This window comes from Pongo abelii, chromosome 6, assembly GCF_028885655.2.
Source record: "Pongo abelii isolate AG06213 chromosome 6, NHGRI_mPonAbe1-v2.0_pri, whole genome shotgun sequence".
Lineage (NCBI taxonomy): Eukaryota > Metazoa > Chordata > Mammalia > Primates > Hominidae > Pongo > Pongo abelii.
Genome location: NC_071991.2, coordinates 129786112 through 129811939, shown reverse-complemented (window position 1 = coordinate 129811939; position 25828 = coordinate 129786112). Strand labels below are relative to the sequence as shown.

At 46.6% G+C, this 25828-nt stretch overlaps 1 protein-coding gene across 2 annotated transcripts in view; it reads left to right on the top strand.

Moving 5' to 3' along the window:
- PLXNA4 (plexin A4) overlaps positions 1-25828 on the top strand; it is a 452610-nt gene that overhangs the window by 101367 nt on the left and 325415 nt on the right. The gene's annotated exons all lie outside the window — the stretch shown is intronic.

The window sequence follows — 25828 nt, the reverse complement described above, 5'->3', positions numbered from 1 at the left end:
CTTCCTAGCCCTTGTTCTTAGGGAGCTAATCTTCTCTAATATGACTGAAACTGACACAGGAGTGGCCCTAGTGTGCTTGAATATAAACCTGGCCTTTTTAACGTGACAATATTTATTTGCCATCACTATCCATCTCCATTAGCAGTGTGATACGAACCACTCTTTTTGGAGGGTCCTGCCTTCTGTAAGTACCTATGTTTATTTGACATTTAGAAATGTATTTATTTCTTTGTGAGAGGTGTCAAGTCTGCTTTTCTTAGTTATTTTCATACCTTCCTTCTTCACAAAGGTTCATGGGATGCTGTCCATTAGCTACAGAAGCAGGAGACAGGGGTCCCCATCCCAGCAAAGGACCTGCCACCACTGCCCTCCTGGGACTGCTTTTGGGAAGCATTGGGGGAGCCGCTGAGGCCTCTTTGCTCCAGAAACAGGAGGGAGAATCTGACCACCAGACACACTAAGAAACTGCAGGGAAACTGACCAGCAAAAGTGTCCAGCTAAGGAAGCCAGAAAACCAATTTCAGAGCCATGGAGAGGCAGCTTGAGCCAGTGGCAAGATTTGGGGTTTGCACCTGGTGACAAGTTCTCATCTTTTTCTGCCACTGACTCACTGCAAGAGACAAGGGATCCTTGCCCCCCTTTGCAGGGATTTGGTCTTATTTTCAGTAAATAAGAGGGAATGTGCCCCACTCTCTCTACCTTCTGCCTGCTGCTGCATTTGTAAATACTCTGCCACGTAACATCCTGATGTGGGCCTGACAGGAGAAGCTGTAACTCCACAATGATAACGTTTAGTACTGTTTGTCACTCATCTCAAATGAAGTGTGTCCATATCTGTGGACCTGTCCTAGAACTTCAGCTCACTGTGCCTGGGGTTGTGGGGACTCTGATGAGAGCAGGCTAGTAATGCCCCAGACCCCCCAGCCTGTTCCCCACTGGCCATGCCCTCACCATCACCTGTACCTGCTCCTTGTGGTCTTGGTGCTCCCTTTTAGTGAGCTGAGAGAGGGGCCCTGTGCCTTTCACCTACATTATGGGACTAGCAGTGACGTCCACTTCCCAGCTTGTCCAAGTGATGTTTCCCTGAGCCCTGGGGCTGTTCTGCAAGATGAGATCATCGGTGCTAAATTTGTCTCTGCTGACAGCCTGGAATTGGGTTCCATAGCTCCAGCAGGCTTGGGAGGCAGTCGGCTGGGGGTGTGTCCCGTGCACTGCCCTGGCTCCTGCCATTGTCCCTGCTGCTGTCTGTTGAGAGAGGCTTCCTTCTTCCTCTGAAATTCTTACCTGTCTCTTTTCAGCTCCCAGTTTCCTTGTTCTAAAGATTTGCATTTGTGCCCAAGGAGGGAATTAAAAATATGAAAATAATAAGGGAAGCCATGGTAGATATGAAGAATCCAGCAAAATATAGATAATTGATGCTCTTGTGCAACTGACCAGAGCAAATTAAGAAACAAGCCGAATCCAATAAGGAAAATATTTCTGAGCGAGAAAAGATCTGGATTTTCTTGCCAAAAGACCTTGCTAGGCCCCAAGAAAAAATAAATGAAGATATGGGGAAAAAAGTATCAGGGCAAAATTTTTTATTTTCATCATCAAAAAGCAAGTATGCAGATTGAATCTGAAGAGGAAAGAAAGGTCAGGGTGGGCTCAGATTCCTCAGACTTCTGAGGCTTGTAGACGATAATGGAGCATGGTTACAAGCAAACTTTACAGAGTATTTTCTGCAGAATACAAGTTCCGAGAAATACTCCATCAGAAAAGTGTTTTGGCTTTTGTTTGTTTGATCAAACAAGTTTATGAGATGCTGCAGGTGTGTCCCCTTTTGGGCAGCTCAGTAAAGTACACTCGATGTATTTTAAAATTCTGAGAAAACAAACAAGCTGGAAAACATACCTGGTTCCGGTAAGAAAGGCCGTGGCCCTGCTTGTTTGTTCTTGTGTGTACTGTTGTTTGGCATGGAAAGCGAGGTGGCTGGTGTTTTACAAGTCCATGTGTGGGGAAGTGGATGAAGGGGGAACCAGAGTTTGAAAGAGCACCCTTCCTCCTCCTCCCACTCCAAGGCATCTGTGGTCTATCCTTCTGACAAGTGATGTTTGGAACTCGAAGGGTCCCAGGGATTAGAAACAAGATCTAGAAGGCCCTTTAAGGAACCAGGGCCATTTGAAACTGGAGAGAGGAGAGGACAGGCTGCTGCTGCTGTCCTGGTGAGGGGACTGATGAGGAGCAGGGCCAAGGTGATCCCTGGGAGTGACAGGTGAGGTGCCGCCATGGGAGGACTCAGCCAGCAGCACCTTCAGAGAAGTTGGGCCTTGAAGGGATGAAGGAAGAGGGGGCACCTCACCAGGAACAGGCAGTGTATTCCATTCCTAATGCTGCTGTCACAAATGACCACAAATTTACTAACTTCACACAACACAGCTTATTGTCTTACTATTTGTGTTAGACCGTTCTTGCATTGCTATAAAGAAATACCTGAGGCTGGATACTTTATAAAGAAAAGAGGTGTAATTGGCTCATGGTCCTGCAGGGTGTATATCTGCTTGGCTCTGGGAAGGCCTCAGGAAGCTTACAGTCATGGCAGAAGGCGAATTGAGAGCAGGCACATCACATGGATAAGGCAGCAGCGAGAGATGGGGGAGGTGCCACACACCTTTAAACAACAAGATCTCGAGAGAACTCTCTCACTATCACAAAAACCGCACCAAGGGGATGGTACTAAACCATTAATGAGAAATCCACCCCATGATTTAATCACACCCCCCAAGGCCCCACCTCCAATACTGAGGATTACAATTCAACATGAGATTTGGGCGGGGACTCATATCCAAGCTATGTCACAGTTCTATAGGTCAAAAATCTGACATGGGTCTCACTGGGCTAATCCAGGCACTGGCAGGTCTTCATGCCTTTCCAGGAGCTCATCCCTTTTTGGAGGTTCTAGGAGAGAGATAATCTATTTCCTGTCTTTTCCAGCTTCTAAAGGCCACCCACATTCCTCGGCTACAGTTCTCTTCCTCCGTCTTCGAAGCCAGCAGTGATCCATGTTTTTGGTCTTTCTTTCGTAGTCAAGTCTCCCTCCCTCTGACCACGGCTGGGAAAAGTTCTCTGCTTTTTGAGTGTGCCTACCTGGATAGTCCAGGCTCATCTCTCTTTTTCAAGGTTCTTAACTTCATGATATCTTCCAAGTCCCTTTTGCCGTGTTAGGTAACCTGTTCGTAAGTTCTGAGGATTAGGATGTGGACATCTTTGGGGAGGGGGCATGATTCTACCTATAGAAGTGGAGATTCCTCTAAAACATCTGCAAAACTGATTGGGGATAGGTGTGAACTTTGGGGGATGGCATTTTGGGACCAGATAGGTCCACTGAGAGGCCCACATCCAAAGAGAAGGTGAGAAAGTTTTTACAAAGACTGACAATCCCACCAAACTTTGCCATCATTCCCAACTAGAGCACTTCAGGTCCTCTGATCCAAGCCAGATGGGGTGAGGACAGGCCCCCCATGTTTCTGAGCCTGGTGAACTCTACTGGTCAAGAGAACTGTCAGCTCTCCGTCTTGGATATTTATTGAGAGGAGCTCTCTGTAAACTTCTCAGTGTCATTGACATTATTTGAGGTTTCATTACATGCAGAGTTTCTTCCTCTTGGTTTTGGAGAGCTTTGGGCATAAAAAGCTTTAGGGAAGTTCATCTTTGTCTTAACTGGACAAGGCAGAGAGGCTTTTGGTGGCTCTGGCATGTGGAGCAGCTACTAGAGCCCAATGAGAAGATCTGCCACTGAACCTGACAGTATGCAGGGCCAGTTGTGACAGTGGCAAATGGTGTCCTCTCTCCCAGAGGGGAGTCACCATCGACCTTGGTTGTTTACTGGTCAAGGGAAACCATGATTGACCAGGCTTCTGTTTTTGGGTTTTGTTTCTGTTTTCTTCTGATAATTTCCTGGCACCACTGCCATCTTCCGCTTAACACTTACTGTTGAGCAAGATGTGATTTTAGGCAGTGTGTGATGTAGACAGAAAAATTAGAATGGACGAATGCATTGAGAAACCGCAGAAGTATATTGGAATGAAGACCATGAGCTACTTTCTCACTGAAAGGGCATGTTCTCTGCTTGGCTTTGAAAGCATCCAAATGGAGCCCTGTTTCAGAAAAGCTAAGAGCTCCACAATCAAATCAATCCCAGGGTTGATAAATAGAACTCACTTCCAGCAACCAGGTGAATCATCAGCTGAGGCTGGGTCTGCTGCAAAAGTGGAAATCACTTCCAATCAGTCAGGGCTGGGGAGAGGAAGAGAGAGAATGGAAAATGAGAGAACAGTGAGCAACTACTCCATGGTGAACCTTGTGCTATCAATGTTTTACACATGTATGGTCTAAGGCCCTCACAGCAACCCTGCAAGGTAAGGATTTTTGCTCCAATTTACCCTAAAGAAATTTACACCCAGGGAGGTAAGGCACTTCTTCGTCCACAGACTCCAAAACTCATGCCCTTGTATTACATCGTGACATTGTGCCACTTTTCCCTTTTGAACTTAAAATACTTTTTTTTTTTTTTGGTTAGTGTGCATTTCAGAGCTCAATTTAGTTTCCCTACCAGATACTCAGCTCTGTAGGGGTTAGTCTGGGGGATATGTGGAGACTGAGGCTCCAGAGAGGAAACACTTGGTATTAACATCTCAGGTTACCCTCCAGGCTGGAAGCTTTCAAGCATTCCACAGGCCATGTTCTGTGCTTCAGAGTGGGCCTTTTCTCGGGGCCTGTTGAAATTCCTAGACTCTCACCCCAGGGTTCTATACTTATAGGATTGAGCTCCATTTCAAGTGGGCCTGTGAAAATGAACAGCTGATGTGTTACATAATTCCTTCTCTCCTCAAATGTGTGTATGTAACAGTCATGCATAAATATTGTGTGTGTGTGTGTATATTGTGTGTGTGTGTATTGTGTGTATTGAAAGGAGGGAGGTGTTCCTGGAAAAGTGGAGGAGGACCTGGCTGCCATTTTGGATAACTTATTTCAAAGCATTCTTCTCTCTTTCTCCTCATCTCATTCTACTCCTACTTCTGCAGGAAGAGTGAGAGGGACACAGAGCAGTGTTCTAAAAAGGGACGATAGAAGCATTGCCTGCCCCTTCGACTGCCTCTTCTAGTTTTTCGCCATAAGGCTAAGACTTCCTCACCTGACCTCAGCTCTTTGGATTTTTGAGATGAGAGTTTTTTCCTTCAGAGTTCGCTGGGATTGAGTGTGCAAGCTAATAACATTATTAGGAAAAATTATTGATATCGAATACATATGGTATATGTGTAAGCACCAATTTACAAAATAGTAACTGGGGACAATTTCTAAATCATGTCCTCTAAATATGAGTTGTATTTTAAGTTTTCAGCAATACCATCTGTCTGTGTGTGTATGTGTGTTTGTGTGTATGTGTGTGTGTGTGTCATTTAAAGCCTTGGCAGTTTGAATGTAAGATTTGTCTATCTCTGTTGTAATTACTTGAGGCTTATCTTAGGCCCAGTTGATACCAGATTACAGGTTTTTTTTTTTTTTTTTTGGTAAAACTTTCTCTTATTCCAGAGAGCTAAGGACTGGAGGGGTTTATTCTAACTCGGTCACACCAGGACGGATTGGGGAGTGCAGCTAGATGTACCCAAGGAACCACCCAATGAGCCAGCTGGAGCTGTGTGCATGTGTGTGCAAGTGTGAGAGCCATGTGCAGTTACTGCTGATGGCATTAGAGGGGACAGGTGTTTCATTAAGTTGGAGAGATTTGGAACATGTTGGCATTCCAAAGTGAGCCAGCGAAAGGATCCCACAGCCAATAAGTGTGTTCCTCGGCAGTGCTGCCATCCAGGGATGGTCTGTTTCACCACTTGGACACCACCATCCTGAATAATGAGGTTATTTGAAGCGTTAGAAAGACTGAAACAACTTACTCCCATACCACCTATGGGAATATTCTCTTGGGCCATCATGGGAATAGGCTGGGAGCCTGGGTCCCTAGGTTCAATGCCTTTTAATTTTGTGATCTTTGGCAGCTACTTTGCCTTCTCTCTGTGTGTTAATTTCCCATCTTTGAACTGAAGACCAGAAGATGTGCTTGGGACAGGATGTGCTTGGGACATGTGCTGGGACATGATGCCCAGCTGAGAGGTGGGAACTTCAAAGAAGTTTTTGGTGAGTACCATTGGTGAGCAGACCAGTTTTCAGAGCCTAGGATGGGAGGGTCAAGTTGTATGAAGCAGTATAGTAACAAGGCCAAGGTCTTTCAAGTGTCCCCTGCAGGGGGACAGCAAATACCACTGGCCCATGGTCTCAGGTGGAACCCTGAGCTCTTGCCTAATGGGTCACCTTGGCTGTGAGGGACTGTGACTGACTCAGCTCTGGAAAAATAATGCAAACTCACTCCCCAATATAGGTCAATTACCCTCACACCTCTTTTGGCCCCAAGACCAGCTACTCTGCAGAGCTGTGGAGATGACCCCAGATAGGTGGGCTAGGAGCTCCTCATCTTATTTTGTGACTTGATGAATTGGGGGACAGGCAGCCTCAGGGGCTGTGGACTCTCAGTCCGCATCCCACCAGTGACTTCTCAGTCCATCTGAGGCTCTTCCACGTGTGGAGCAAGTAGTGTGCAGTTTACCTGACGGGGCTGCTTAGGGAGTCGCTAATGATCATGGAGGGCAGCTAAGGCGTAGCGGCCGTGGGAGCTTCTCTAAGAGGTTAGAAAACATTCTAGTCAGGCAGTTTCCCCCAGCAGGAGTCTCCTCTAATCACCCAGAAAGCCCAAGAGCCTGTGAACAGGCAATTGCAACTATGGTCCTATTATTTAAGCTTCTTGATAGATGGCTCTGCAAATCTGCTAAAAGAACACAGGCGGAGAACTTACAAAATGCTTAAAAAATTAAAAAAGGAAGAAAGTGGAGAGAGAAGAGAAAAGATGGAAGTGGAGAGACTGCCCCTGAGGGAGGGGGTTACACATAGAGAGAACTGCTGTGGGGGTGCTGTTTGCATCCCACTGCCACCAGGGGAACTTCATCTACTCACCTCCATCCTTGCATTTTGGGAGGGCTGGACCCAATGGGGCTCAGCGTGAAGGGAGTTTCCCCATGGCTGCTCCAGCCAACACTGACTGCAGGCTTACCAAGTGTGGATGCTGCTCTGTGTGATTTACATCTGCTAACTCTTTCAACCCTCAGAACAGCCCTACAAAGTAGATATGCTTATCGTTGCTAAGGACGCTCAAGGAAACTGAGGTCCAGACAGGATAAAGAGCTAACCCAAGGCCACATGACTCAGGCTCTGGAGGCAGGATTTGAATGCAGGGCCTGACTCCTGGCTCCAGAGCCCGTACCAGTCCTCATCATGTCCTGTTGGGCTCAGGCTGAGCTGAGTGTGGTCAGTCACAACTCCTGCCCGAGACCTACAGCCTCCAAGAAATGTCAGACATTGTCCCTCCTGCATATTTCCCCCTTTCACACTGGCCCCCTCTCTTGGATCCTTCTTGCTCTAAGGTCTTTCAGAGCCAAGCAATGATAGATGACCCCTTTCTGCCTAGCTGGCTGATGGCTTCCAGCTTCTCCGTCTCCGAGGGGAGAAGCTGAGCTGAAGGGGCTTCAGCTTGCTGGCCTCTTGATGTTTCCCAATTTGAGACCAGGCCCCTGACCTGCATGGATGCCTGGCACAGTGGCTTGTGTTGCCCATGTGCTTTTGAATCCCTTCGAAGGGAATATTCTCTGGCTCTAAGCAGGAGTCTCTGTTTCCCTAGCCTCCTCTTTTTCTAAAAATGCGTTTTGAAAAATACGGATGGGTCTCTGTGTGCTCTTCCAGCCCCTCTCTCCTCCAGCTCTGCAGGAAAAGTCTCCTCTGGGTCTTCCTGCTTTCTTTCCTTCCCACCAAACCTGCTGCCTGTGTCCCCTTCCAAGTTTGTGATAACACATTGCTCACTTGGGCTCAGCTGGCCTGAGCTGACATTCCCAGGCCCCATGATCCTAGGATGACAGCACATGGGAGAGGAAGAAGGGCTTTTTCCAAGAAAAAGAAAATTCCTTGTACTTAGGTGTGGTAGCCACATGCTCAGAGAGATTCTGGATGGTGTTACTGTTGGACTACATTTTCCCACTAGGAATAAAACATGGTCATTATTTGGATGGGTCCTTAGGTGACTTCACTCCAATCCAAGGACCTAGGTAAGTTTCCCTTTCCCTGGATTCTTATAAGCCTCAGGAACAACGATTGTAAAACTTTTTAGAGTTTAGAGAGAGAACCTTTTCTTCGTATAAAATCTTATGTGGAAGCCAAACATTAAACTGGTAAAAATCATTTCAGGTTGAGGGTGTATGTTGGCGGGTACGAAGTGGTTTCAGAGCTTCCCTCTCAGTTTTCCCAATGTTCCCCAAAGACTCCTAGGACACCTTGGGGGAGCTCAGGGGGCCCAATGCAGCACAACTAGAGGCCCCACCCTCCAGACTGCATGGAGGGGGGTCCAGACTGAATCGTGAAATCACCCTGTCTATGGGCTGTGTGTCTACTTGTTGGGGTGAGGTCTGGGGAGTGGGGGATGCAAGTGGTGGAGGGAATGAAAGGAGGGAGGGAACTTTCCAGTGCCTCATCGTTCACCCTCCTCATAGATGGCACCTGGGCTCCCCGGGGCTGGGTCAGGCTCTGAGTGACAGCCGTTGAAGAGAAGCCAGCCTCCAGGAAACTTCTCCAGTGTGACTGGGCATCCTCTCTGCTAGCCAAATATATCAGAGCTTTGAGGAAAACGGGCTTCTGGCTAGGCCACCCTCGTCCTTAGGAAGAGCTGTTTCCATCTGAGGAATCTTTTTGTAGACAGGTGCTGGCCCTTGAAGGGTAGGTCCGCTGAGCTTGCACCATAGAAAGCCTGCACCACTGGCATCCTTTAGTCCTGCTGAGGGGAGGGACCAACTCCTGGTAATTTTCATTTTGTTGATCAATAAAGGTTGTTGTATTGGCAAATGCCACCTGCATCACTACTACAGATTCTTAGGGACCTACCCTCACATGTGAATCTCGGGTTATATTTTGCAAAGCCCTTTCACATATTTTGCAAAGCATTTTGACTCATTTTTCACATATTTCACATATTTTGCAAAGCCCTTTCACTGTATTTCAATGCATGCCCACCTGAGATGCAGGTGCTGAGAGTCTTACTTTACAGATAAGGAATCAGGTTAAAGAGGTTCCCTGACTCAGGCAAGGTCACAAAACTGGTTAGTGCCAGAGTGGAGACCCAGCAATCAACTCTTCTCATTCCAGGCCGGACGGCATCTCGCCATGCCACAGGGGCCTTCTGGTGGTATAGTTGGTGACTGAGGACAGAAGAGAAGTAAGACAATGGCAGACTCTTAATTTCTAGCAGGTTCTCTGCAGCTCCCTCCTGAATCTCCCCTAATATTTCCGCTTACCTCCTCACCCTTCCCTGGTGAGACAGAGCAGGACTCTTCCAGAGCAGATTTCCATTGTTATTTTTCGCATCTCAGCACCACGTGTATTGCTATTTTTATCCTGTACTAGAAACTATTAAGTGGGGAGAAATGTTAATTGGTATTATTACAGCAAACTGTGTCCTAGTAACATTGCAATTCAGAGGTAAGCTCTCCACTCCCCTCCCCTGCCTTTTAGGCAAACATAGGAATTTTATTCATTTTGCTGACAGCCAGCCCTGGTTTCCTAGGCTGGTGCTGGATGTGTGGGGAGAAGTACTTGGGACCCTGACAAGTATTGGACAGGCTCCTGGGCCTCTGCTCTGTGGCTAGTTTATGAAGGAAGGAAGTGGGGGTGGGTGGAATAGTGATGAATTTAGTTCTGTTTTATCCACTAATGCTGGACTGGAAGGAATAAGATGTCTGCTCAGGAAGCCCTTGTGAGGGGTGGCTTGCAGCATCTTTGTGAAAGAATCAGGGGCATGTGGATTCACGGTCCAGCTGAAAGTAAGAGACAGTGGCCCTCATGGTGTGTCCCCGTAAGCCAGAGGGAAGAATGAGCAGATTAAAAAATAATAGCAGTGAAGTCCACACAAGTTCTGCCTAACTTCCAGAAGGAAGGGGACACATTATTATTAGGGATTCAACAAATGGGCTGGTTTCTAACCCTGGCAGCTTGCCTTCCCAGCTATGTAACCTTAAGCAAGTCTCTTATCCTCTCTGGTGTCAGTTTTCTCATCTGTCAAATGGGCTAAAAATACTTACATCTCTGGGTTGTTGTGAGAATAAAGTACATTGCACAAAGCACACAGTAAGGGCTCTGGAAATTAAAGCTTAATAGTGATTTTTTTTTCCTCATGTGCTCTAAGAATACTGAGGGCTGAGTGTGCACTGGTAGATGGAAAATCCAGTTTCCAACCCAGCAGCATCCACTGACTGATCAAACCCAACCTGCGCTGGATAATACCTTCCAAATCCTCTCTGGCCCTTCTTCCTCCCGTGGGAAGAACAATCAGCTTGGTTTCATGGTACCCTACAACTTTTATTATTTTATAATATTGATTGTTTTTAAGAATTATTATAGGCTGGGCGTGGTGGCTCACGCCTGTAATCCTAGCACTTTGAGAGGCTGAGGGGGATGGATCACTTGAGGTCAGAAGTTAGAGACCAACCTGGCCAACATGGTGAAACCCCATTTCTACTAAAAATATAGAAGTTAGCTGGGCGTGGTGTTGTGTGCCTGTAATCTCAGCTACTCGGGAGACTGAGGCAGGAGAATCACTTGAACCTGGCAGGCGGAGGTTGCAGTGAGCCAAGATTGCACCATTGTACTCCAGCCTGGGTGAAAAGAGCAAAACTCGGTCCGCCTCACAAAAAAAAAAATTATAGAAATGCATATTATTTGTGGAAAATATAAAACAAGAATAAACAAGGAAAAAATAACCTGAAATTCTATCATCTTCAAAAAATTATTAATGCTGGGCATGATGGCTCATGCCTGTGAATACCAAAGACTTGGGAGGTTGAGGTGGGAGGATCACTTGAGGCCAGAAGTTTGAGGCCAGCCTGGGCAGCATAGTGAGACCCTGTCTGTACAAAATAATAATAATAATTATTTTTTTAAATAAAAAAAGATACTTGAGTACATCCCTATGCCTTTTTCTCTATGAACCTTAAATACAGACAAAGTTGAGATTATATATATGTACATATTATGTTTTTATCCCTACTTTTTATTGTGAACATTCCCCTGTGTGATTAAGTATCCTTCAAACATGGTTTTTAGTGGCAGCCTAATATTTCATAGCACAATCTTTGTTTTTCTGTTTTTTGTCTTTAAGCTTTCTGGTTTTCTTTTTGATGCATTTACTTCCTGTTTCCTTTTTATCACTTGTTAATTATGCTATGTGGGTTGGATTTTCTCTGCTTTCCTTCCTTCTGGTGATTTGGAAAGTATTCATCCTATTTTAACCTAATAGTGGTTACCGTTAAGTTTTTGAAAGCACATTTAAACCCACATTCCCTAAAGCATCAAAGTTAAGAATTAAACAGTGTGATTTTTTGTCCTTCTCCTCCTCCTCCTTCCAATTTTTATTAATATGATCTAGGTTTTAAGACCTGTATTATTTTTACATTATGATAATTTCAACATGGATTCATCCCTTTCAAACACTGTTTTTGACGTTTCTACTATGTTATAATTGAAATTATACTAAGTATTTGGACAACTTTAATAGCTTTTCATTGCTCATAGATCTGTAACATTGTAAATTTTCCACCTGTGGGTTCTTAATTTTGATTTGTCTCCTAGTAGATCGGCATTTGCCATTAAGACTTTGTTTTTCCCCCATGAAGGGAATAATATTTAAGCCCTTGGATATCTGAGACTGTTATTCTGTCAACCTTAAATGTAAATGGAGACTTGACTGAGTATTTTTCTTTCCCTCAAAGTTGTTGAAATGACTCCATTGTCTCAGAGCAATGAATACAGGAGGGGAGCCTGAGGCCCGTTGGATTTTGATTCCTTTGTAGGTAATCTCTTCATTTACTTTGTCTGAAGGTTTATAGAATTTTCTCCACATATCAGAAACATTTATCAGGATATGGATGTGTGCTGACTTAATTTCTTTTGCCTTGGATTTAAATATGTTCTTTCAATCTGTAGCCTCCAGTTTTCAATGCAGGAAAGGCTTTTATCATCACTACTATTATTATCATTCTCATCAAGATGTCTGCTCCGTGCTGTTTTCTGTTTGGAGGGCTCCTTGTATGTACGTATTGGGGTGTCTGGTTTTGTGGTCCAGATCTTATTTTGTTTTCCTCACTGTCATCTGATTTCTGAGAAAGCTTTTCAAGTGCGTCTGTCACTTTCTTTTTTGCATTATACTTCCTGCTTCTTATAGTGAGGTTTTAACTTCAGCCATTCATGCAACCTTACCTGAGGGCAGCTCCTTCCCTCTGGATCAGAGGAAGAGGCCAGATTCAGTCCCACTCCCTCATTTACATATTGTTTCTGCTTAGGGAAGCCTTGTTGTACAGAGACCATGTGGCCTCAAAGCCATGCATATTTCTTGCCTAGCCTTTTAATGGAAAAGTTTGCTGACCTCTGCTTTAGATGCTGTTTACTTTGATTTTTTTCAGACAAAAGTCCTCTCGAATCTTACTGAAAAATGACATTTCCCAGACATTTTCTTTCTTTTTTCCTTTTGGTAAATCTATCTCATAGGAAAATATTTCTTGTGATCATCCTCATCTTTTTTATTTTTTACTTTTTGGAGCTGAAATATCTTTCTGCTTACTTGGTTGCTTGCTTCTGTTTGTTCAGCCTTACAAAGAGAGGCTGTGTGCAGAGGTACCATGAGTCTAAGAGAGAATAGTGTGAACACCATTCTGAAACATTTAGGATCTGCTCCCATCCCCCCTCTGCTTTTGTTTTACTGAAAAACCAAAATCATCCTTGTGGTGGGTGATGTGTGAGATTAGCAGAGGGTAGGATTCATTCTTAGATAGTAAAGGAAAGACAGGGAGAAACTGAGGCTCAGAGAGGCTGTGACCACATATACTCAATTTTGAATTTAAATATCGCCTGCTAGGTTTGACTTTTCCAGTCCCACACTTCTCAGCTGGTGGCCTGATCTCCAGTTGTCCTGACTTGATTTGGTTTCCAGCTGGCAAAACATCGCCCAAGGTTCTTTGCCACCTGAACCTCTGGGAAGCCTATGAAGCTGTCACTTGAGAAGTGGACCCCGCAGAGCTACAGGAGAGAAGGGTGGGCACACAGCTAATTTTTTCCATGCAGCTATTTTGGAAAATATTTAGATAAATTACGATTTGAGGTTTTTTTTGTTTTTTTTTTTGAGACAGTGTCTCAGTCTGTCACCCACGCTGGAGTGCAGTGGCATCATCATGGCTCACTGCAGCCTCGACCTCCCGGGCTCAAGGGATCCTCCCACCTCAGCCTCCCAAAGTAGCTGGGACTCCAGGTGTATACCACTGTGCCTGCCTAAGTTTTTAAAAAATTTTTGGTGTAGAGACAAGGTCTCATTATATTGCCTAGGCTGGTCTCAAACTCCTGGGCTCAAGCGATCCCCTCAACTCGGCCTCCCAAAGTGCTGGGATTACCGGAGTGAGCCACAGTACCCAGCCAAGTGGAATTTAAACTGTTGTATCTGAATTGTACACAGCCATAAGTATTCTTGCTATCGGTTGCCATCGTGACTGCATTGGGTACTGGTATTATATGCTGATGTATAGGTTAATTATAGGAGAGGCATGGGGAAAAGAAGGGGCGGGGTGGGGGCACTCCTTTGTACACAATGAATTTAAAAAATCAGATATTTTTGCAATTTAGTCAACTCCAATTATCTACACTTCTGGAAGGGAGGTGTGATTTAGATCATAGAAACCAGAAGGTAATTTAAACTTTATTTTCACTTTGTTTTGGGATATTGTATATTAGGATCGAGGGAGCCTCCCCACTTCAGATCAGGCTCCCTGCCCCCAGCACCCCCGCCGCCAACAGATTTCCCTTCTGGTCTGTGCCTGCTTGGGCTGGTGTTGAAACAAGCCCAGATTTGCTGAAATGCTGCCCATGGGCCTGAATATCTGGGGGAGCAGGAATATGAATTGAAAATGCCCGATGGAAATAAACCACACATAAAGCCAAGACCTGGACCCCTTTGGGCATCTCTAACCTCCTCAAGTGCTGGCCCTGGAAGAATCCACAAAATCAAATTGACTGTAGCCTGCTCATTGCTCTTTGGTCTTTCCCTGGGGTTCCTCTCCTACTGCCAATCCATGTGCATCCAGCTCCTCTTGAATGACAGATTATGACCAAGAAGGCTATATGTCAAATAAGAAAAGGGGTGGGAGATCATTTCCCCGAATGTAAGATCTTGTTGGTGTTAAAATTAGCAGTGATAACTATTACTGTTCCTCCAGTTCTTACTTTCTGCTTCTTCAGGCAATTTTGAAATTAGGGGTTCTGGTTCAGAAAACTGTCTGCTCAGGGGAATGGATCCTCAGAGCTGCCGTCTTAGATCAGACAGCGGCCCAAAGGGTCCAAATGCTCCACAACTGGGTGGCAGGAGGAAGAGCGCGGGCTCTGGTTCGGTCGTGCTGTGTAAAGGCACACGGTTTACCTAGGCCTACGTAGATGTGTGTATTTATACTTCCTAAGCTGCATATTTCGGGCTGTAATTGCATCCTGTGTCCCCACAATATTATAGACATGAAGGGAAAATGAGGGCTTTGCACATTCCCAGAGATGTAATTATGGTAATAGGCAAACCTCATTTGCAGTGCTTGTCCCGTTAGGCATTTTGCCCAGCTCTCCACTGCACACAGCTTGGGATTGGATGGGCTTGGCAGAGGGACTGTTTCCAAACTGGGGTTTCTTGGGTAACTTTTTATTGCACTGTCATATTCAGGCAGGAATGTGCGTATGTCCTAAGTGTACACCTTGGTGAGTTTTCACATGCTAAACTCCTCCATGTTGCCTGTACTGAAACCAATAAATAGAACATTCCCATGCCCCAGAAGTCCCCTTCTGTTCCCTCCCACCAGGGACAGCCACCATCCTGACCTCTCATGGCGCAGATGTGCTTTGCCTGCTTTCTGCTTGATATGCCTGGAATCCTGCAGTCCATACTCTCTTGTGTCTCCTTTCTTTTGCTCTACTTAAGTTTGTGAGAGAGACCCAGCTCACTCTGTGCAGCTGTAGTTTGTTCATTCTTATTGCTGTGTAGCGTTCTGTTGTGTAGGTACACCAACATTGACTTTTCCATGTTATTGTTGATGAACATTTGAATAACTTTCAGTTTTTGTCTTCTATGAAGAGTGCTGCCCTTGATACTCTCATGCAGGTCTTCTGGTGACCATATATATTCACATTTCTGCTGGAAATATACCTAGGAGTGAAATTGCTGGGTCATGGGTCATGGCATGTGTACCGCTTTGGTAGACCCTGCCAAGCATATACTAGATATTTTTAAAGAACTTTTTGGTTCTGGTAGGCTGGTTAATATCCTCACCACAAAATAGCAGGAAGGGGGTACCTTGTCGTTTTTAGACTGCATGGTGTAGTGGGTTCTGGAAGGAGATACACCTGGGTATATTCGCCCAATGAGTATGTCTTGAGTGCCCACTATTCTAAATGACAGGATGTGTTGGTTTCCTACAGCTGCTGTAACAAATTACCCCAAATTTGGTGGCTTCAAATGACACAAATGTATTCTCTTACAGCTCTGGGGATCAGAAGTCCAAAATAGGATTCACTGGCCTGAAACCAAGGTGCGCACAAGGCCACATTCCTGCTGGAGCCTCCAGAGGAGAATTCATTGCCTTGTCTTTTCCAGCCTCTGGGGCTGCATTCCTTGGCTCATGGCTCCTTTTGCATCTTCAAGGCCAACGGCATAGCATCTTTGCTCTGTCTTCACACTGCCTCCCTCTCTGTGTAGTAAAGTCTCCCTCTATCCTCTATAAGTGTCCCTCTTAAAAGAATACTTGCAATTGCATTTAGGACCTACCAGATAATTTAGGGTAATCTCTTCCGTCTCAAGGTCCTCAACGCAATCACATATGCAAAGTCTCTTGCTCTAGAAGGTAACATATAAGGGATTAGGACATGGGCGTCTTTGAGGACCATTATCTGGCCAACCACACAGGGAGGTATTTTCCCTCCATTTTCACCGTGTCATCCTCGGAACCTGCCTTCATGAAACATCATAAATGGCAACACAAGCTGCCCAGTTGTTTAGCTCCTCTCTGTGATTCTCATTACATTGTGAGGGAAGGTTGATGGATGCAATGGGGGACGTGTGCTTAAAGGATAGATGACTTAAGATTTGTTTCATCGAATTGTCATTTACTTTCAGCAGTAATGAATAATCTAAAATGGATAGGAAGAAAAATATCAGTGCAGTGTGGGATCCTGGATTGGATCCTGGAACAGCAAAAGGACATTAGTGGAAAAACTGATGAATTCTAAATATAAGGCTACAGTTTGGTTAACAGTACAATGTTAATTTTGTTTCAATAATTGTACCATGGTTACACGTAACATGTTAACACAAGGGGAAGCTGGGTGTGGGATAAACAGGAATCTCTGGGTTAACTTTGCAATTGTGCTATAAATCTAAAATTGTTTTAAAATAGAAAGTTAAAAAGAATATAGGGTACTCACTTAGGTACCAGAGAAAAAGCTCCAAATACCTTATGTCTATGTGACATGGGAGACAGGGTTCAGTGTTGGCAGAATGAGTTTAGATCTGAAAGGTAATGATGAGGTTTAAAAAAATACACAACCATTAAAGTGTAAACGGAAACTGGGGAATGTGAGACAAATCAGACGGTGTCGGTTATCTCTATGGGGATGTAGGAACCAGTTCCATCCAAGGTCTCCCAGGCGGGCTGGGCTGAGGGTGGTCCTTGGGTGTGAATGGAGAGGGAGCCCTGCCCTCAGCCTTTCTGATTGATTCGTCAACTCCTCCCCAGCCCTCCTCCCCATCCCCTGTCCTCCACTGCCCTCTTCTCTTCCTGACCCATCCTGGGCTCAGTCTGTTAAGGGCTCCCCAGTGGCTGCCGGCTCACAGCTGAGTCGTTATCTTCTCGTCACACACTTATCTGGGCATGGTTTGAGCTCCATAATAAAATTTGTCACTGACTTTAATCCCATCACTGTCCAGACCCGGTTGATTAGTCCCTCTGGTTGTTTTGGCTTAGTTCTGTACCTCCAGCCTCTTCTACGAAATTGGTTGAGATGGAAGTTCAGAGCATGCTCTTGGCCTTATAAAAAGAGAACAGAGGCTGGGCGCAGTGGCTCACACCTGTAATCCTAGCACTTTGGGAGGCCGAGGCAGATGGAACGCCTGAGCTCAGAAGTTCGAGACCAGCCTGGGCAACACAGTGAAACCCCCATCTCTACTAAAATATAAAAAATTAGCCAGGCATGGTGGCGGGCACCTGTAGTCCCAGCTACTCGGGAGGCTGAGGAAGGAGAATTGCTTGACCCGGGAGACGAAAGTTGCAGTGAGCTGAGATTGTGCCACTGCACTCCAACCTGGGTGACAGAGTGAGACTCCATCTCCAAAAAAAGAAAAAGAACAGAGGAGATGTGAAGAGGGACCCCCAAACATGTCCACCAGAAATACATATAAATGGTTTTGTTTCCCTCCTGCCCTCCCACCGGCCCCCTGTCAGGCCCATCAGGGCCAGAGTCAAGGGAGGGGCGCCTTCTCTCGTCCATCCTGTGAGCTGCAGAAGGCTGGCCTCACCTGCATTCTCCTGACAACTTTGCATGCCCCACATCTTCCTCCCAGGCCTCCGGAGGTGGGCAGAGGGGTTGATGGTCAGGTCTGGGCAGGGGAGGAGAGGGACTGAGACTAAGTCAGGTCACCGGGAGCCAGGCACCCGCACCCTCAGACTGGCTGAGGACCATCTGGGCCCCACTCCCCCGCCCCTCCGCTAGGCCACATGGAGCATCCTGGCAGGCTTCTCTGCTTGTATCACTCTTTTCACAGCTGCACGCTTGATGCACAATTTCGAAGCCCAGAAAGAAAGGGTGTGTGTGGAGAATGCAAACGGAGGATTCTCCAAGGAGCATTTTCACTCAGCAAACATACTGCGCGGGCTCCCAACAGACAGGAAGACTGTGCTTGTGTGTGTCACCCAGGGTCTGCATGCAGGCATATGTGTGAGTGAGTGCATTGGGGTTTGGCGTGTCTCCAAGTGTCAATTCGAGCGGCCCTCACTCTGTGTGTGTGTGTGTGTGTCATATATTTGGGCACACTTGAATGTGGCCTGGCCCTTTCCTCCTTCTCATGTTCTGCTTTGCTGCACACCTGATACCTTCCTCTCTCTCGTTCCCTCTGCACCATCCTGAGAGCCAGGCGCCCCTCCCCACCCCTGAAGTTGAACCTGTTCTCTGCAAATACGTGTTTTGTCTCAGCTCCATGGTTTTCCATCCTTGGGCTGTCTGGGCTTCATGCTTTATTTTCAGGCACCTGCCAGGAGGGAGGCAAACACTGGAACAGTCACAGTGCTGGCCACAGATACCTGCCAGTGTGTGTGAGTGCAAACAGCGTCCAGGCGAGGCTGCAGGCTGACAGCCGGGGCTGCCTGTTTCCCTGATGTCTCCCCACCTCCTCAGTCACGATGGTACCTCTATAGCCTCAGGCCGCCTCCCGGGACAGGGATGCACAGAACCTGCTCCTCTTGGCCAGCACTGGCCCCACTGAGGATGCTGAAGGAGCTGTGGGAAGGTGGACAGCCCACCGTGGGACAGGAAGAGATCTGGATGAGTTTGCTAAGGCTTCCATAGCACAGTACCACGGACTGGGTGGCTCCCACATTTATTCCTTCACTCTCCTGGTGGCTGGATGCCCAAGATCAAGGTATAGGCAGGGCTGGTTTCTCCTAAGGCTTCTCTCTTTGGCTGTCTTCTCCTTGTGTCTTCACATGGCCTTTCCTCTGTACCTACTGGTGTCCAAATTTCCTCTTCTTGTAAGGACACCAGTCAGTTTGCATTAAGGTCCACCCTAGTGACCTCATTTTAACTGAATGACCTCTTTAAGGACCCTATTTCCAAATACAGTCACATTCAGAGGTACTGGGCTCTGAATGTCCCAACACATTCAGAGGTTGGGACTTCAGCATATAAATTTGTGGAAAGGCAGTGACACGGTTGGGGGGGCACACTTCAGCTCAGAACAACGTCCTTTCTATGCCCTACTCTGCTCGGCCTCCTTTTGTAGGGCCATTTCCCAGGCAGCTTCTTGTTAAAGCCAAGAAATGCCCCTCACAGAACCCAAGCCCCTTTTCTTGCAAGGGTGATAAGGCAGCTTTTGGTTTTGTGGTTTGCAAATTAACTGCAAACAAAATGGAGAGGTTTGTTGTTGTTGTTCTTAAGAAGAAGGCAATGTAGAAGCAGGAACAAGAACTTTGAGATGAGGCTTAAGAGTCATGTGGCCTTGATGAAATGGCTTCACCCCTCTGAACATGTTTTGTCTATACGATGGGGCTGTTGTGAGGATTGGGTGAAAGAAGGTGTATCAAATGCTCAGGACAGTGCCCGACACGCAGTGGATGCTCAAAGCTTACTTGCTTCCTTTACTTTCATTGACAGCATTGTTGCTGCTGCCATTCCTGCACAGGAAAGTGTGGTGATGACAGACACACTAAACCCAATGGGCTGCTAGGCTGTTGCCCACACCAGAGAGCAGGGACAAGGGTGTGCTCAGCACGTGGTGCAAACCTCATTCTGCTCTTTCAAAATAAACCACACTCTGATGTCCTTTCTGCTGATGGTGGGTCAAAGACCACATCTCTGGATACAAATGATTATTATAGTCACTGAAAGTGATGTGAGGTCTCGAAGGGGAATTTGGAGTTTAAAAGCACTCATTGGCTGGGCGTGGTGGCTCACGCCTGTAATCTCAGCACTTTGGGAGGCCGAGGTGGGCAGGTCACAAGGTCAGGAGATTGAGACCTTCCTGGCCAACATGGTGAAACCCCATCTCTACTAAAAATACAAAAATTAGCTGGGCATGGTGGCACATGCCTGTAATCCCAGCTACTTGGGAGGCTGAGGCAGGATAATTGCTTGAACCAGGGAGTTGGAGGTTGCAGTGAGCCGAGATCGTGCTGCTGCTCTCCAGCCTGGTGACACCGAGACTGTGTCTCGAAGAAAAAAAAAACAAAACCCTCATTGTGGGCAAAGGATGCAATGGAAAACTGGAATTCCTTTTCCTTCCGGGGACTGTTCTCAGACCTGAATGTTAATCGGGATCATCTGGGGAGCTTATTAAAACACACCCCTAAAGTTTCTGAGTCAATAGAGCTAGGGTGGGATTCAAAAAGTGGTATTTCTCACAAGTGCTGAGTGATGCAGCTGTAGCTAGTCCTAGGGTCATAACTGGAGAACCGTGGCCCTGCAGTCTGAGTCCCTGTGTGGGGTCTGTGTCACCTTTCTCTCTAGCCTTGCCTGTCTTTGCTGCTCTCCCACCTGCCTGATCTGACTTCTCTCTCTTCCTGGGAGAAGGGCAGGTTTGTTGACCTGCCTCCATCCTCTCCCTGATTGACATAGGATTTGTGTTTGTTCATGGGCAACTGTTTTTTTGGCCTTTATTCTTCTCTCCTCCTTTTCCTCCACTTCTCTTGTCATTTTGGGGCCTCTACATAATTCCCCATGACCAAAAAGTAGAACGTGGTGCATGGCTCCCTAACTGTTGCCTGCAGTGACCCCAATTAGTAGGAGGCAGATGCAGAAGAAGCATCTTTGCCACTGCCATCCTCATCTTCTGAACCCCCAGGTTCAGGCCTCTACCCCAACACATATCCATTCCCTGGTCCCAATTCCCTAATCAATTTGCCAGAGTAAATAATTGGTGTGTGGTGACCCAAGGTCATAGGCAACGGAGGGATATAATTAGGACCTGCATTTCTGACCATCTTGGGAGCTGTCTTGCAGCTGATACGTTTCTCTGAGCCCTTGCACTGACGCTCATGTCCAACCCCATCTCTCCCCTTTGAAGATCAGAGAGCTTGGGTTGGAAGAGAGTTGCTCATGAAGAGATGGCCATATTGCCTTTCTTTGCATCTCTCCCCACAGAAGCGAGAGGGTAGAGTATCAAGCCCCCAGGGAGCTGGGAGCTGGACCCTTACACCTTTCAGACCATATCTTGCAGTGTGTGAGGGCTCACTAATGAGCCTTGCAGGGAGAGATTCGAGACTAGAAACGCTCTGTGCCATGTTTTTTTGGATTTCCCAAGACGTCATGGCCACCATCGCTTTCCTTGTGTTGGACACATTAGTTCTTCTTTTCCTGGCCTTCTGAGCCCTGCTAACATGTACTTGGTAGAGATGGGCATGCCACAGGCTCCCTGGGTCTGAAGTGACTTGGCATGCGTCCTGATGGGTGGGACACTAATGTGGGAGGCAGAAGCCTGGCCTTTTATTCCTGTCTCTTCCATCTCTCCATGCTGGAACGATTTCTCTTTCTATTAAATGCATGGTGCTGGGATGCCTTGCTTGGGGAGATGATGACAGATAAAGGTTTTTGATTTCCTTTGGAATTATCCTCCTGGTCAAAGCAGGGGAGGAAAACATCTTCTGTCTCTACTCTGACTCCCATGGCTAAGCCAGACTTGAGACAAAAATAAGACCAAAAGAAAAGGGCAAGAAACTCTTGTGTGTCCTTCCAGCATCCCTTTTTGGAATGAGAGAGGACTCTTGGGGAAGGAAGTGGGCAGGGAGTGTGATGTAATATTTTGGTGTCTGATACTTTAAGCCTCCTTTTGGGAAGAACTTCCAGACAGCCTGAAGGCAGCAGAAGTTTTATTGATTGAAGAAAGATGGGAATTGTTGGCTGTCAGGGCCAGTAGGGCCCTGCCTACCAATGAACTTGCCCCTCCAACACAGCCCCATCCCATCCCTGTGCCAATCACTCCCGGGCCACTGGGGCAGCTTAGGAGGGTGAGCTTGGTCTCTTCCAGGGGCCGGCACTGCCTTCTCTTTTTGGAGTCTCATGGGGTCCATGGACCAAGCTCTTGCTTCCTTCTAGAAAGACTCTCTACATGCAGGGATGTTTCATTGACAGCTTGGCTCACTGCCCTTTACCCACTGGGCCCATCAGGCAGGGCTGACAACAGAGTACAGGAGACCCCACAAAGGAAATAGCCTTTCCTTGCTGGACATCAGTGCAGGCAAGCCCTTACTGAAATTTTGATTTGGGACAAGGCTTCTGTCTAATCATATTTTCCCAACTTCCCGAGTACCGGGCCCATCTGCCCTTGTGGACGTGCTTCCTCAAATACCCCCTAAGCTGCTCAGCACATTGGCTCTTGGTGGTGAAGGGGATACTGATGTGAAGTCAGCGGCCGCTGCTGCCTCCAGCCCTTTTCCTGTGATAACCTCAAGAAGCCTCAGGGCAAGGATGCAGCAAAAGGAGGCCCAGGGTGCAGACTTCAACTAGAAGGACTGGAGTACAACCCAGCCACTCCTTAAGATGAGATGCTTATGATGGGAAGACTTCTGGACCAGCGTGGATGAGTCCTCAGCTGTGAAGAGTGGGCCCTGAGTCCCTCATGGTCTAGACTTACCACACCTGGCCTCACGCTCCTTCCTTAGACACGGTCTTCCATGAGGCATAGCAGTCAAGTGCCATTTTCAAAAAAGTGGCTGGGGTTTAGTGAGTAACTAGGACTTCTGGGTTTGTATAATCTACACCTTGAAGGTGTGGCTACAGAAGAGAGGGTGACCTGGAATTATTCTCCATCTTTCTGGGATCCTTAGCCTTGGGTCAAAGATTCCACCCCTGCAGAAGACCTTGAGCCATAAAACAAGAGGACTAGGGACTGACTCATCCATGTGGGCCTCCTGGGCCTCCGACTTGCTCAGGGAGCTCCAGGCCATAGTGGAACAGAGTGCTCCTTCATGGACATACAGAAATACTCCAGAATCTCAGAGAGAAAGAGGGCTGAAGAGGCCCACTAAGGGGGCTAGGAGTCCCTGGGGACACTCAGCTGCCTCCTTGGCCATTGTTCCTATAGCAGGCCCAGCAGGTTCCTCTGCTCCAAGAATTCTGGAGTGATGCCACCCTTGACTTCAGTTGAGGGCAGGGTCCTGGCCTTTCCAGCCTTCCCAGTCCACCCTTCTCAGTAGCTGAGTGACCAAGGAGTTGGGGAGGAGGAGTCAAGTGAACATGATCACTGGCTGCTGATAGAACAGTAATGAGATTAATGGCTCTTAGAGCTCTCTCATTAACAGTGGAAATGGTGTGTCAGAGGCATTTATGGTATTGGTTCTCAAGACATCAGCCCAGTACACACAGAGCTAATCACATGTCCCACCTACCTCTGAGCAAAGACCTACCTGCTTCCTTGGAGGAGCACTCCCTCCCATTTTGAAACTTCATGTATGAGGTTTCATACCTCCTTCATAGCTGAGGAAGAGTAGAGGCCAGGGTTTTGATGTGGTTTCTGAGATCCACAAACACAGCACTATGTGACTGCATTAAATTCCAGAAAGAGCCACAACCTCCCAGACCTACTTCCCAATCCCATCTCTCCTAGTAACTTCTGTGCGAGCCTGAGCAAGTTGCATGGCCTCTGTGGATATCAGTGTGCTCACCTGTATGTGGAGGTGTACCGTAGAGCAGTCATCTTCCTTCCTGGAGGACAGAGGGGACTCGAGAAATGAAAAACAGGAGCTGGTGTCCAGGAAGGAAATGGACAGTGTGACTGGGAGAGGCATTTCATCAGAGGCCATTAGCCCAGGGCCCCCAGGGGGACTGTCACAGCCTCTGAGCTCTGTAAGTTTGTCTGTAAAACAGTGGATGAGTGAGCATTTTCCAAAATATTTGAGAAGATTCTCAGAGAGGTCTTGGTTCTCCCAAGGTGAGCACCCATTGCCAAATTAGGGTGGAAGTAGTCTGGACTTCTGCCACTAGGTTGGGGAGAATGGGCTTCTCTGTTGAGGCAGTGCCCCAGCCCAGCAAACCTGGGCTTTTGTACAGGGCACTGAAGGCGCTTTGCCTCTGGTTTTGGATGAAGCTGTCAGGAAAGAGAGAAGCATGACCAATGGTGGCAGTCATGTGTGACAGAGGATCCAGAAAAGGACAGGTTTCCAAATAAGGTACCTCTGCCTCCTCACCCCTTTATGGGAGTAGAGCTGGTGCCATGTGACCAGGATCTGTTCATTCATCTCTTTGGGTATGGTTTCCCTGAAATGGATCATCTGCAGTGGGAAACACTGATTGAGTTGGGGGTTTGGAGAACATGGTTTCTCCTGCCTTCTGAGTCCACTTCTGAATGTGGACATGGTGGCACCAGCTTCATTGTCTTGACCTGACTAGGCTTTGGATTGTTTTAATTTGGGTTGTTCAAGGTGCACAGTTGAATGTAGTCAGAGGCCAAGTTACCAGCTTACTAAGAACCAAAAGCCCAAAGCACATGGATCTGAGTAAGAGGCCAGGAGAATTGTAGAGAAAGAAGCAAAGCCATTCAACTGGACAATATAGGAATGAGTAGAGCCAGGGGTGTGAGCCCAAGATAACTTATAAGGTCATGTGTATGCCTAATCAGTGTCTATCAGTCTAGCCAGCCAGCCAACCAGCTAATTTTTACCTCTTAGAAAAGGGATTTGAAAAGTCTTGACATCTGATCATAAGCCAGTGGTTTGCCACCAATTCAATTCAATTCAAAGTGATTCAATTAATAAACCAAAATTTTATTAATTACCTGTTGTAACATCAATATCTTACCAGGTACAACCATGGTTATATAAGAAATGAAAGGTACAATCCCTGATTTTGATGAGCTCTACAGTTAGCTGTTGTCTTGTATAGATAGTTCTACACAAGAAATCTCTAGAGACAACTAGAACTGGGCTATGTATAAATGTGCATATAGAATTCAGTCTATAGTTCAGAGCTCTTTGTTGGTTCTTCCTTCTCTGACTCATGGCTTCTGAGAAATGATAGGATCCAAAGTTCTGTCTCTAGTTTTTTCCGCTTTAGGTCTGAGAACATGAAACAATAACTGCTTTCCTTAGAGAAGAAATAACATATAGCTGCAGAGGGAATAAGATGTTTCCTGGTTAGGAAGGAAGGAAAGGAAAGGTGATTGTTTAGAGTTTGCTTTTCCCAGGATACTAAAGAATGTGGTTTCCCTGACTTGCCCCCACTTCGTCCTCCTCACCCCACCCTTTCTATGCCTCTCCCTCTATCTATGTTGACCACATGACTGGGCACCCTCTTCATGAAACTCTTGGCTTTGCAGAAAAAAGAAGCCCTAATTTATAGCAGATGCCAATTTCTATGGTGTAAATACTTCCACTCTGGTGTTTGCAAACTACCAATAGTTTAACAACTGGATCACAAACTTCCTAAAAATGTAACAACCAGCTATTGTGAGCTGGCAATGGCCACTCTAGTGTACCTCTGTGAGTTGCCTTCTCCTTGTGGAGCTGGTCACCACTGACCACTTCACAGGACACTGGGCCTATTCCTCATTGACAAAATGGAAGCTTCCATAAAAAACCAACTTGGACACCCACTGGTCAGTACCCACTGGGAATGGGAAGTCCTGGGAGGAAAACGTAGCTCTGTTTGGAACCTAGTAGTCCAATCTACTTATCAGAGACAGAAGCTAGAAGGTGTGAGAGAAGTTATATGTTTTTGTTTGTTTGAGGTGTTTTCTGTTGTTGTTTTTTAAGACAAGATCTCCATCTGTTGCCCAGGCTGGAGTGCAGCGCCATCATCTTGGCTCACTGCAACCTCTGTCTCCTGGGTTTAAGCAATCCTCCTACCTCAGCCTCCTAAGTAGCTGGGACCACAGGCACACGCCACCACACCTGGCTAACTTTTTTAAAAATTTTTTTAATTTTTTTTT